The 15,065-nt window shown below is 32.0% G+C and overlaps 1 protein-coding gene across 5 annotated transcripts in view; it reads left to right on the top strand.

The window, feature by feature from the left end:
* Positions 1-15,065, top strand: part of LOC145276747 (uncharacterized) — a 288,238-nt gene that overhangs the window by 233,178 nt on the left and 39,995 nt on the right. For all 5 annotated transcript variants that reach the window (XM_080127979.1, XM_080127980.1, XM_080127981.1 and 2 more), the window contains one exon: positions 12,921-12,951. The gene's annotated coding sequence lies outside the window, so the exon portion shown is untranslated. The remainder of the gene's footprint in view (positions 1-12,920; positions 12,952-15,065) is intronic.

Here is a 15,065-nt window from a genome sequence, read left to right as displayed (position 1 = left end):
GGAACAATTTGAACAATTCTTACTTATATTTAATAGATGTGTAATATTTATTTCTTGCAATTGTAGGTTAGTTGGTTGTTTTTGTTTTACGGAATATCAACCCTTTTCAGGTTATTTAATGCCAAATCCAATTATTTTGAAAAGAAAATTTTTAATAGAATTTTTTTTTTTTTTTTTTTTTTTTTTCAAGTTGGTTTCTATTTAACCCATAGTTGGGACCCTAACAGGTACTACCACTCCGGATCAGAGTGGACCTGGGAGCAATGGTAATTAAAGGGTGGCTCCACACTCCCCAAAGCCCACAAGCTTGTAATTGTAAAGTTAACTTATGTGAAACGTTTGTAAAATTAAATAAACATACTTTTTTACAGAAAAGTATCATTCTTACACCAAACTATTTATAATAATACAAATACTACTGCTACTACTACTACTACTACTTCTAATAATAATAATAATAAAACTAATAATTTATCTAAGAATAAATTTCTTCAGTTAAAATATCTGTTGGAAGGTGTTTTGTCGAGGACGTCAAATTAGTTAGCACCGTTTAGAAAACGGGAATTGATGCAACAATGAAAGGCTTCGAAGAATATGCCGGAATGCCGAATAAACTGATAACATCTGAAATGAGGTGTAGGACATGGCCACAAAAAAAAAATTGTAGGTTGGGCTAGAAACATGGATTATTTACACAAGAAAATAAAACAATTCATAAAACTTATTATATTTTTATTGTTTTCTCATTTTTTTAATTGTAATTAGTATCCCGTTGTTTTTTGTTTCCTTGCATTTTTAAGTTTTACAACGCTTGGCGTATTTCGACTATTTACGTCAAGTGCCAGGTAAACCTGAGCAGACATTTACAGAAATTTGGTTCATAATATACACAAGTGCCATTTTGTTTTACAGCATATCAACCCTTTTCTGGTTATTCTGAATCCAGTAATTTTGGGAAAAAAGTTTTTATGCTTCAAGTTCTTTATATTTTCAAATATGTAATCATGATTTTTGGCTGGATTGTTTTGTAAAAGAAAATTTTTTTTTGTTTGAGGCTTTTGCAAAACATGATTGAGTTTTGCAAAAGGAAAAAAAAAAACAATAACATTAAGGCTTTAGTGCATTTTTGATCAGGAAACCAGTGTCTTCAGACAACCTGGTCTAGTGGCACTAACACGTATTACCACTCCGAGTCAGTGGATCAGGGAACAATGTACAAATTGTATGTCTGTTTGAACATGTATTTTCATAGTAGGTTTTAATACCTTTAATTGTTAAACTTTCCCTGGTTGAAATTGCTAAACAGTTGAGTTTTTTGTTAATATTTTATGTTAGATAATATCACGGAATAAGAAAATGAAAAACTGTCTCAGGTGAAAAAATGTATACAATAAATGAGAATTCCTGGTATTTGATGGTGAGTGGTAGTAGTTTTTTGTTAGTGAGTAAAAGTTATGCCAACTTCCTCTAAGTTTGAATGTTTTGTGAGAGTCAGTTAGGTCAGAATTAATGTAGGCATTTTTTTAAAATCGAATGAAACTGACTGATAATTTTCAGAAACATGCATCAAGTAATCACAGGAAGCATGATTGTATTGTAATTTTATCTAGTGCCGATGTTCATAGTCCTAGAGTGACAGATAAAATCAAGATCAATTTTTTATGTGTATACAGGGCTCTACATTGCGAGTTAAACAGTCTTATTTGCGAGCGATGTTTCAAAGTGGTGACTAGAAATAACGAAACGCTTATCTTTTGGCGATTGTATTTCTTTCACCGACAATCTTCCAAAGCTCACTACTGAATGAAAAATATCTTTTCACCTTTATATATATATATATATATATATATATATATATATATATATATATAAAACGAACAAAGTTAAATTATTTAAACAATAAGTTTGATAGAACAATATACTCTTTTTTAACAAAGACTGTTTAAAAAGATATTAGAAGAAATCAAATCGTTTATACCTTCAAGTATCAAAATAAAATTTGTGGCATATTTAGAATTACACTTATCAAAAAATATACAAAAAAATCTTTATGATGTACATAATCGTCACAGAATGAAGATGTCATATTCTAAAAATCATGTGGGTTTGGCTAGTAACTTTTCTATTTGGCTAGTAAACGAAAATATTTAGTTGTCAAAGGTCAACTAAAGATAAATTTGTCCATAGAGCCCTGGTATAAGTAATGCATCTCTCTGCAAATTTCTTTCGCCATATGCAAACAACAACTGTGTGTAGCAATTATACTAAAAATGGAAGAAGACTTATGTCAACAATAAAAAAGAAAAATAGTGCAGAATGTGTCAGTTTTCAACAAATAAATGTATGTTTAGTTATGTATATTCTAACTTTATTCTAGTGCTACAAGATCAGGCTGTCTGAAGACATTGGCTTTTTGTATTTCTACTTCCTTTTGCAAAATTTAATTATGTTCTGCAAAATCACCCCCCCCCCTTTTCCTTCCTCCCATTAATATTGTAACTCTTTTCCCTCTCTCATTGCAAAACTCATTCTTGTTCTTGGGAACAAAAATGATAAAATTCACAATAAAATAACCAACCCCAAACACTGCAAAGTAGCAATTAAAGATACAAAGAACTTGAAGAATAAAAAACATTCTACAAAATAACTGGATGCAGCCGTAATACTATTTCTGAAATAACTAAATTCAGCATTAAATAACCCGAAAAGAGTTGATATGCCATAAAACAACCAAACCAAAACTCTACAAATAAATATTTGAAGATATAAAGAACTTGAAGCATAAAAGCTGTTTCTAAAACTGGATTCAGCATTAAATAACCCGAAAATGGTTGATATGCCATAAAACAAAACAACCAAATCAACTAACTTTATTAGCTGTGTAATAAATAGTGTATAATATAAAAAAAATACTAACCATTTAATCAGTATAGCAATTAATATGAAGGGAGCTGACAAATGGTGTAATACAAAAAATTGATCCTATCATATGATTTCTATCCTATTTCTTTACAGTGTGAGGAGTTAAAGAATGAGAACTTAGTACTGTGGGTGGGTGAGTAGTATTAGAATCAATGATCAAAGAGAAAACAACTGATTTAATTTTATATACGAGTAGTTCTAAAAGTAAAGCCTCCTAATTTTTTAACTCAAAAAGTTGAAGAGTTACAAAAACGGAACTGGTATCATTAAAATGGGAGACTTTTTGTGTTCCAAAGTTTATTTTTCTGCATAGTCACCATTATTCTCAATGCACTTTTGCCAGGAATTCAATAATTCATCTCTGCTGCTGATGCATGGCCAATGCAAAGATTGTTTTCATAGAGTCTACGCCAACAATATCTGCAACAGAGAGACTATACTTTCAGGGCATGAATGCTTCAGTTCAGTCATCTTAAAAATGCAATTTGCAATTCCCCTCTGATTCATTCTGGCAGAATAAAAAAAATAAAAAATAGGAGGCATTACTTTTTGAATGCCCTTCATATTTAATACAAAAAAATTGATGAATTTGAATGAAATTATATTCTTTCCTTAATAAGAAACTAACAGGCAGTTGTTTTCCCAAAAACGCATGTTTTTTTTTTTTTTATATATATATAAATTTTTATTATTTTTAAATAAAACTTTTAAACTTACATTTATTCATTTCGTTTCTTTTTTTTTCTTTTTTTTAACTGGCAGAGTTACTCACCACTGCCTGTGGCAAAAGTGTAACATAATTTCTATCTTTCTCCCCATACCTTCTATTTCTCATTCACCCAGCCCATTCCTTTCCCTGGATATACACACACACATAACTCGAGTCAATGTAAGGGAAATAACTCTTTGAAAAAAATCAGTTATTTCCCTTGTTACTATTTAAAAATTGTGTTTTACTTAATAATTAGCCTGGATGTCCGGCATTGTCCGGGTGTTTGGAGGTGTGTGTTGAACAAAAAGAAAAAAAGTGGTAGTAGGTAGGCAGGCTCGAACCCATGTATGTGGAAAGAAGTTAACAAAAAAAAAATGTTAGTGTGGGGAGGGAATCAAAACAACAGCAAAAAATTGACCCCTCCTTTCAATATTTGTCGTCTGAGATGTCGAGTTTCAAAATGATACCGATCTTGTCAGGATCTGTCACCTCTGTCGAAAGTTTTTGCAAGACATACATACATACATACATACATTTAAACAGACAGGTGAGATTTATATTATAGATAATATTAAATGATATTAGATACGGGCAAAAATGGGCGGACAAATATAGGGGGACCTAGTTTTGGAAGCCGATTTATCATGTTTCCGACTACTTTTTGATTGTATTTGAAAGATTAACAACTAAACTTAATTTTCAAAAGGAAAAAAATATTTATACACGTGAAAAAAAAAAAATTATGAAAATGGTTTCACAGCAAACTATTCAATTCAGCTATCCTTTAAAAGATAAATATTAGTTTTCTGGGTCTATTTCAAAGATAATTAGTAAAGTAAAGTCCTAAGATATTGAATTAAATAAAAAAAAAAAAACACCTTGTTTGTACAAAACATAAATTAATCAGCCCAAAAACCGAGTGATTCTGCGGTTCTCAAAACGCAACAAAGAAAAATTTTGTGAACACGAAATATATGAAAGCCCAAAATTTCAGGCAGTCAAAAGACTGTGAAAATGACGTCATGTTAATTAAAAGGAAGGAAGGGGAGTGATAGTTTTCTTTTTTTTCCCAGATGTGCATCCATACATTCCTATTCTGAACGTTTGTATAAATTTTTCCATTTTTTAATTTAATTATTTTTCTATGTTCGCGTTTTTAAATTATTTTTTTTTAATTATTGCTCAATATTATATAAAAAATATGTTACGCCGAAAGTTTCACATTCTTGCGAGCAAGGAAATTATTAAAATCTTGCATATAAAAATTATGTGAAATCTGTAATTTAAAAAAAAAAAAGTAGAAATATTTTTTGCAATTATAATTTTTTTGTGAAAATATTAAATACTTCAATGGTCACATTGGTAGTTTGAGAAATTCATTTTTCTTCGAGTTTTATCGCATTCATTAATACGGACTTCAGGGGCTTTTTTCGTAATGTTCCTGTAAAAATTATTTTATTTTTATTGTTACAAATTATGATACTTTATTTGTATAAAAAAAGCAAAAATAAATTCTTGTGTTTTTTATTTACTACTGAAAATCATAACTTTAGTAAAGGTATTTTTTGTTTAAACAAAATAATACATTTTCACTAAGATTTAAATAAAAATAATTAGTTCATTATATTTTGCGATCATTATTTGATAAATACTGAAAATTTCATTAAAATTAGTTAATTTCCTGATTTTTGGTGAATTTTTTTTTTTAAGTAAAGAGAGAAGTCAAAATGTTCGTACATTTTGAGCATCGGCATTCATTTTGCCCATACCTAATGGTATAAATAGCAAATTGACTCGCAAAGAATAAAACTTTTTTTCTAAATTTTAAATGTTATTTGATACCGATTTAAAAATAAATAAATATGAACTTTATTGGGGTTTGTTGAGTATTTTTCAAATTTTAGCATGATATACATACATACATTCAGATGTTTGCTTTTTATATCATCGATTAACTATTTAAAATAAATTTTAACTCAATTATTATTCTTAAAATTTTACAAATCACGTTTATTTATATTTACACACAGAGTATCTGATGGTCCTGGATATGACCTTAAACTATATCCGATGGTGAGGCCTCAGCTTGTGGGCTTTGGGGAGTGTGGGGCCACCCTTTAATTGCTATTGCTCCCAGGTCCACTCTGACCCGGAGTGGTAGTACCTGTTAGGGTCCCAACTATGGGTTAAATAGAAACTGACTTAAAAATATACTCTATTAAAAAATTATTCTTCAAAATCACCCAAAAAGGCTTGATATGCCGTAAAACAAACAAACAAACACAGTATCTGACCGGATAATTTCAATAATAGAGGAGATATGCATACACACATGTAAACATCTTGATGATTGGATGCGACATTTTCTGTGACACGGAAATTGAAGTCTTGCAAGTATGTTGATCTTTGCCCTGTACAGGTTCAATTTCCAGCTTTAACCCCAAGAAAAGCAATCATTTCCAAAGTAGATTGTGGATTTATCCTCCGTATCAATTTCGTTTTTCTCTCTGTCTACAAAGTTGTGATCATCCGTTTTCTGTTCTATGACGTCAACATTTTTATTTAATCATGCAAATAAATATGCTTCCAAGATTTGATCGCCGATGGTTTTTCTTCAATTTGGTGCTTATTTAGAATTAAATCCATTTTCAAAACAAATATAAAGAAAAAAATCTTAAAAAAAACAAACTTTTATGCTTGTATCTGTTATGGAGATTATGTTAACAGAATGCTTATGAGCGCATAGAAAAATATCAGCAGGAGCTGTAGGATAGCTGGCTTGAAAGCATATTAGCAGCAGTAGCCGAAAAAGTACATATGCAAATTAGGAAGTGTGCGCAGGCTTGCATAGCAATGAAAAGAAAAACAACACCACATGGTAAGGGAGAAGCAAAGTGCATGTCAAAAAAGTTGAAAACAAGAAATGGTTGGCTACGGCCAGCGTGTGGTCAAACAGAGAAAGAAAAACTTGACTGGGTGAGATGAAGATGTGGTCCTGTGGTGGCGGCGAGAGACTTTTAAGCTGGTGTTGAGATGGCGGGGTGCAGTTAATCTCATGGCAGACGAAATAAACAGTTAGAAAAAAAAGAAGCAGGCATTGTTTGAAAAGTAATGGCAATAAATGCTTTTGTTAGTGAGTAAAAGTTATGCCAACTTTTGTTTTGTGAGAGTCAGTTAGGTCAGAATTAATGTAGGCATTTTTTTTAAAAATCAAATGGAACTGATTGATAATTTTCAGAAAAATGCCCAAAAAGCAGTCAGAGTTTATTTATTTCTTTCCTTTGATTGTTCCTGCGATGTTACATAAAATAAAATTTTATAACTAAGCAAGACATATTTTGATCCGCCATGTTTCTAAACAAAGAGAAGACAACTAAATTAAAGCTATCAAGATCAAAATCAACTTTGTAATGGCTACAGTTATTAAAATCACTAAAACTAGTGAAAATAATGATTTTCTATATAAAAAAAAAAAACAAAAAAAAACTACTTGATAAATTTATATGTACATTTTGGAATATGACATCTTTGTTTTGTGACATGTACGTAAAAGATTTTTCTGGATTTTTTTTTTTTTTTTTTTTTATAGGTTTAATTTTAAATAAGCATCAATTATTAATTCTAGAGATGAGGGGGGGGTTGCTTTTAAACTTCCCATCAAATGATAAAATCTAAATATTGGAAGTTATAAATGGTAATATCTCTGCTGGTAAGTTTACATCCAGATGAATGATTTTCTTTGAAAAATTCAAAAATAAATTATTTCTTGAATAGTGCTGTTTTTTTTTTTTTTAATTTTGTTTTTTTAATACCATTTTCCCTATTTATTTTCTACTCTGAAAAAGAAAATTAAATAATTCTATTTATATTCTCTCTTTCTTATAGTTTCATAGTTTATTATTTTATCTTTTCTTTTATATTTTTCTCTTTGGCCAGAAATGATCGTCTTATATTCATGTGTAATCAAAACTATCTACATTATTATTGTTGAGTACATAAAAAAAGAGACATGCTTAACTCCCTTTGTTGAAATACTTACCTCCCTTTAAGTGGTGAGGATATTTATCTTGTCTGGCACAGACCCTAAATTTACACAGAGGAAGATGTATTTCTTTTTCTTTCTTTTAAAAATTAAAAATACATTTTTTTGATTAGCGCTGTTTGTTGTTTTGCCGACTTTATTGTCTACTTTGAAAAAGAAAATTAATAATTGTACATACATTTTCTTTTTCCTATAGTTTCATAGACTACTTATTTGATTTGATTATCTTTTATTTCATTTTTTGTTCATTTTTTCTCTTTAGCCAGAAATTGTCCTTATGAATAAGAAATTCATGTGTGATAAAAATTGTTGACTTTATTCTAAAATCACAATTTACTAAACTTGTCTGATTTTAAAGAATTGATTGAAGATCTAATTTGCATTAAATATTTTAACTTTGTTTTGATAAATATGTTTCGTTATTCTTTTTTTAATTTTATTGTATCATTTTACTAAATATGATTTGACATATAAGAAACTAGCAAGGTTACCCGACGTTGCTTAGGATTAAAAGGTGTAATATAATTTTTATAAAAGCTTTCTCCCTCTCTGTCTTTGCCCACTCCCTTTCAAACCCCCTCTTTCTTCTCCATTCCCTTCCAAACCCCCTCTTTCTTCTCCATTCCTTTCCCAACGCCCTCTCTCTTTTCTACCCAGTCCATTCTTCTCACTGGATGTACACACACACGTTTATAGCTTACTTGAGGAATGAGTCGGTATAAGAGAAATAACTCGATGAAAAGAAATCAGTTACTTTACTTCTCTTTAGGTAGTACATCAAATGGCTGGAAAACAACCCTCCTCTCCTTCTCTCTATTGAAATCTGTGTGGGAGTTAAGGTTCAAAAATGAATATTTTTTAGATATTATTTGTCTGGTGCAAAGATAATCTCTACTTTCTGGATGCTGGTTTTGTAGTTTTAGAGTTTTAGGTGGACATACACACAGACAACTGCCAATTTATCGTAGACTAGCAGGGCTATATAAAACTAAATAGAAGATAAATAATGTATGTAAGATCTTTGTATTAAAACTTCTATATCTCCCACTTTCTCCAGCTATATCTTTATCTCTTTTTTCCTCTCCTTCATTTTTTAGTCCATTTCGTTATCTTCTACCCCATCTATTCCTTTCTCCTGTTTTAATGCGTCGAAAAAAATGTACTTTATATGCTGGAGCTATCCCTTTTAAATGTAATACTATAATCTCATATATAACAAAACACAATGACATTTTTGATTCACAGTAATTCTGTTCCTCTTGCCAGTTCTCCAAATAATATGAAGAGAAATTATGTTGATAATGAAAATAGTCCAAAGAGATAAATAGAAATTTACATTTATTGATTCTGGACAACACCAAATGGAACAAAGGATTCTGTTACCCAGACTTGCTTGCTTTTTTTAACTAAATTGCCATGCTAAAGTTTATATATATGTTCCCCACCTTTTATTGATGTGGAAATTGAGAACATTAAAAGGATTTTTATTATGAATGGATATCCACTTCCATTAGTTAAATTAGTTATTAATAAGAAAATTCAATCCTTTCCTGAGCTACCAAAATATTGTCCATCTAGACTCCCGGTATACCTTAAGCTACCCTGGATTGGACCTGATGGCCAACTTATTGGCGATAAGATTTCCTCTCTGGTGTCTTCTAATTTTGGTGCTCTATCCCTCCGTATTGCTTTTTCCATAAAAACCACCTTTCCCTCATTTCGTAAGGATGTCTTGCCTATCTCTCAAACAAGTAAAATTATTTATAAATTTCAATGTCAGTGTGGTGCCGTCTATATAGGCAAGATGACCCAGTGTCTTCAGGTCAGAATCGCCCAACATGTTCCCCACTTCATCCGAGACCATCAACCTGCCACCAGAAAGTCTCAATTGATAGAATCGTCCATCGGCCAACACTTGGTCGATAAAAAGGAGTGCAGTCTTGCTTTCTCTCCAGAGTGTTTTTCTGTTTTGTACCGAGGACGTACAAAGTTCCACCTATCTGTCCTCGAAGCACTTGCCATCATTTCCAGCCCACCTATTTTGTGCAAGCAGAGAAACCTCCGGCTTCAATTAGAATTATTTGGGTAGTCACAGTTTTTTTTGTTTTTTTTTTTAAACTCTTCTCCGCTCTTACTCCATTCCACTACCAAATATTCTAAAAAAAAAAATAAAAAAATAAAAAAATAATTTTCAGACTTATACCCTTGAAAAGATAGCCTGAACGAAAAACGCTTCGGGTGTATTTTAACGATCTTGTTTTTAATCGACTTATTTATTTTACTAAATTGTACATTTGTTATATGTAACTTCCCCCAATTTTTTTTTTCTTTTCCTCACCCCGTTTTCCATCTTATTTTAGTCGATTGAATTTCCGCTATGGTTCACTTTTTTATAATTATTCTAAAATTTTGCCAATCGAATAATGATATATATATATATATATATATATATATATATATGTATGTATATTTTGGGGAAAAAAGGCAGATCATACCAAGTATTAAATCCTTACTTCAATTATTATGATAAATCTTAATATAGTTTCAAGTATAGGCAGTGCTAGAAGATATATATATATATATATATATATATATATATATATATATATATATATATATATATAAATAAATAAAACGTGTGAACCTGTGACCCCTTATCCCCGGCAGCCGCCAATGTGAGAGACGATGACATGGTCAGAAACGAGAAGATGAAAGAGAGGAAGACCACGGAAACATTGTTATTTGTCTTATTAGTATTATTATTTTTTATTATTATCATTATTATAATTTTTTTTATTATGATTATTATTATTATTGTATTCTTCTTATCATTTTATTATTATAATTATTTTTATTATTAATAGTAGTATGAGTATTACTTTTTTATTATTAAGATTATAATTTTTATCATTATTATTATTAGGTAAGACCTATTGAGAGTGACAATCAGGGGGTAGAGTAGGACGTGTCATGACACCCATGTAATTGAAACATAATCATCGGGATTAGGTCGTCCTTAGCAAGGTCTCAAAAAAATGGCAAATCATAGACTTTCCGATGTAAGGTGTATGCAAGGAATCAGTACCTAGGTATACTAGGTGTGGTATTAAATCGTCTGTTAGGGGTCCGCGATGTTGTTGAATGGGCAAGCACGTGGTTTCACAAAAGTATGCTGTAAAAAACGGAACAATAAATTGGTCATTGATGTCTGCATATGAACAAGCAGAATACCCATTTCAAATCGGATATTTTGCTAATTAATAAGTTTAAGTCACCGAACAAAGAAATTTGGCACCATTTTTATGTCCCATTATGAAGACCAAGATTTATACTAACACTTATGTCTAGAATCTTTATCCCAATTTTGATCTGAAATCCATTAAATAATTTGGATGCTAAAAAAAAGTGTTCAAAATTCGATTTTCAAACTGAAGGGTTCTTAAGAAGAAAAGAATTTCATGAAATTTAGCTTAAATCGCAACAGTTACTTTGATTTTTCACTGGCAACAGCCATTTGTATTCCTTGAGGGTTTGAGTGGCAAAAAGCTTCCCCCAAGGCCCCGGTGCTCTGCACACATTTTTAGTAGAGGTCTGGTTAGTGCTGTCTCTCTCTCCTTGGTCCTTTATGCTTTTTTGGTGCAACATTATCTGATGTAGACGGCACCTTTTGTCTTTATTTTTTTTTAGTGGACAGAGCATAGTTAACATATAGCGGTTTCCATTTTCTTGGTCCTTGTGGTCGTATTCTGTTTTTGTTTTATTTCTACTGTAGTATTCAAGTTACTGGTTAGTGTTCGCAGTTCATGAGGGTTGGTTCCCACAGTCAATGATTTTCCTTAAGATTTCAGCCATTTTCATCATTGCTATCTGTTAGATCTTCTCAGCCTTCCCCCTGATTCCAATTTCTCTCATTCTTTTTCATTATTATTATTATTATTATTATTATTATTATAGGTTTGTGTATTGATACCATGGTATTTTCTTCTACCAAGGTGTTTCATCCATCCATCCATCCATCCATCCTTTCTATAAGAACACAGGAGTTTTAAACAAAATCTTTTAAAACCATTCCACTTGGAAAAGAATATTCTTGTTTCAAAATTTACCCCCCCCCCGCCCCTCCCACCCTTTCCTTCCAGATTGTTTTGATGTCACCTTTTACTGTTGGATTTACAAATGATCGTAAAACACAGAATGTGTTATTATTTATTTGCCTCCCCACTAGGGCAGAGTTAGACACAAGGTCGGTTTTTAATGTGGGGAAAATCCAGCTTCCCAAAGAGGGGCACTCTGGATAGGAACAAAAATAAAAATTGTCTGGATCATTAAAGATCTCCCCCACCCCCAACTACTGACCGAGGACAGAAAAGTGTAGCATCGGAACAGATACTACATTGTGATCTTGGCCCAAAGGCCAGACAGGAAAACACAAAATGTGTTATTTAATAACATTTGCCTTAATCAACTAAACAAATTTAAAGTAAGAAAAGCCCCCCCCCCCCACCAACCTCTCTTTTTACACACACACACACCTTTTATTATCTGCCACCACCAGCCATGGATGTTTACATGTCACCCTCCCTTCTCTCGAAACAACTGTCGCAGAAATTATGTAAAGAAATCTTGTTTTCATTCTTTCCAAATTATAACTAGTATTAGTTATGATAGCAATATTTCTTATGCAAATGCATGCAAAGTGGTGTCATCAGTGGGGTAAAAAGAACTATGAGAAAGAGAACAATCATGAGAGGGATGTGGCCAACGTTTGCGATCACAAGAAATACTAAAAAGAAATCAAATATTAATATAATTTACAAACGTGGAGATACTTTCACACATGGATAAACTTATGATTAATCATAATAATAATAATAATAATATTACTCATAATAATAAAAACAATGATAATATTAATAATATTAACAATAACAACAACTCTGTTAATCTCATGAACTAACCCGATTCTCCTACCTACATATGTATGATTAAAAATAATATTCTCCTCTTCTGAAGTTAATAACATTTTCTGTGTCTTGACTTTCATCATAAAACCTTCTCTGAGCAAGACACAAAACATTGAATAACTTTGAAGAACACCCTTCTGAAATAAGATGAGAAATAAAGTTGATAAAATGTTAAAATAAGATTTTGTTCTTGAATTTGTGACAAAAATGTCTTTTTTTACATATTTTGACATTGACTAGAATTACTTTTTTTTTCATTGACATTTTTCTTTTTCCGCAGGTGGCACACTGCACTCGCATCCTTTTTCTAGGTAAGATATATTACTATCTTTTTCAACGCTATTTTTTCATGCATGGCGTGTGCTTGTCACCCACTAGTCTATCCCTCTTGGGCAGGATGAAAAAAAAATTTAAATTCCACATTGTATTCAAAATAACCCTAACCCCAAACTCTAAACTTAACCCACTAGTCTCTCTCTCTCTCTCTCTCTCTTGGACATGGTTGAAAAAAAAAAATTGAATTCACAAGACCCTAACCCAAGAACCTTACACTAACCCACTTCTCTCCCTTTTGGACAGGGTGAAAAGAAATAATTTGAATTCACAAAATCCAAAACCGTAACCCTAACCCACTAGTCTGTGGACAGGGTTAAAAAAAAAAAAAAGAAATTTGAATTCATAAAACTCCTCACCCAAGACCCTAACCCTAACCCACTAGTCTCTCTCTCTTAAGTTGAAAATAAATAATTCGAATTCACAAAACCCTAACCCACTAGTCTCTTTCTCTTGGACGGGATGAAAAAAAATTATATGAATTCTAAAAACCCTAACCCAAGACCTTAACCCACCAGTCTCTCCCTCCTAGACAGGGTAAAAATAAGTAATTTGAAATCACAAAACCTTAACCCTGACCCACTTGTCTCTTTCTCTTGGATAGGGTTAAAAAAAATAATTTGAATTCACCAACATCATATTCAAGAACTGATTTTTTGTGTCCCGGTAATTTTACAAAACCTTTTTACCCGCCCCCCTAAAAAAAAGAAGCTGTAATGTCACTTTGACGTGAAGGGCTACTAATCGGGCTTATCTCTATAGGGGACTATGTGGGGAGTCGAGCACCAAGATTTCTGTTCACATTACATTTAAACTTCTGCATGTTAGTACAGTCAGGAAAGCAAGAAACAGGGAAGGAATTCCAAGGTATAGCGTTGGAGGGAAGAAACTATTAGAGTAGAAGGATTTCAGGCATCTCGGGATCTCAACAGTGAATGGGTGGGATCTTACTGTTTGCCGGGTTGGTTGGGAGTATGTATGTTGAAGGGGAACAAGTACTATAATTTCATCAGAGCCCATTCCATTAAAGTATTTGTAAAACAGGCAGATGGATGTAACATTATGATGACGAGACAGGGGTTAGAGCATGGTCTATATTGAAGGATTTATTAGATTGGAGACCTTTTTTTTTTTTGACCTTGTCTAAGAGGGAGAGATTAGTGGTGAATGCAACAGCCCAGATGTGGCACTAATATTCCATGGAGCTTCTTCATTTATAATTTTGAACTTGCACAAAAATAAATTACGTTTCTGACATGTTGAGAATAGGATTGGCTATTTGGATTTTTCTGATTACAGTTTTCTTCTTGAGTGTCATTTTCACAATGTTTCAGTCGATGTAACCTCCAACCTTCTTCAAGGTGTATCTTGACAAACTTGGGAATGTTTCTGTCAAACTCAGCCTGCAAGGGCCCGTGTTGCAGTGGTTAAGGTACTTGGAAAAATCAATTCTGAAAGTAATTTTCTCCTGAAGGTTGAAGGTTCAATTCTCAGTGTGAGTGACTGAAAAATAAAATTGTGAATTACTTAGGACGTCTATCCAGTCATGGCTGATGAAACGAGAACATACTACCCCTGTGAATTAAATAAAGGATTCCTTTAGTTTCACCTCAATCCCCTAACCCCTCCCTCTTACTCTCTCTCTCCCTCTCTTCACCAAACCAATTCGCTCCCTTCTTCATATTCTCTCCTTTTCATACAACCTCCACGTCTTCTCTCTTGTAAGAGGCTGTAATTTCAACAAAATAATTTATACTTTGAAATAACATTAATGGTGTTTTTGTTTTGTTTTCAAGTTCAAAGTGCCTCTTTTCAACATTAAAATATTAAAAGGGTTCCGTTTGAAATTCCAGAGTTTGAGAGAAACATTCCCCAGTTCGACAAAATACGCCTGAAGAGGTTACATCGACCGAAACATTGTGAAAGTGACACTCAAGATGAGAACAGTAATCTGAAGAATCCAAACAATACAAATAAAAATAAGTGAATTACATTAATTTATTTGACTTACCATCAACCTAGGGCATTCCTCTACTTCTATCAGAGCGAAATATATTTAAAGATGAAGTACTGTTGCCACATCTTGGGAGGT

The sequence above is a fragment of the Euprymna scolopes genome, chromosome 5 (genome assembly GCF_053919585.1).
Source record: "Euprymna scolopes isolate OS-2025 chromosome 5, ASM5391958v1, whole genome shotgun sequence".
NCBI lineage: Eukaryota > Metazoa > Mollusca > Cephalopoda > Sepiida > Sepiolidae > Euprymna > Euprymna scolopes.
The sequence above is the reverse complement of the archived record's forward strand: the minus strand, read 5'-3'. Positions and strand labels throughout refer to the sequence as shown.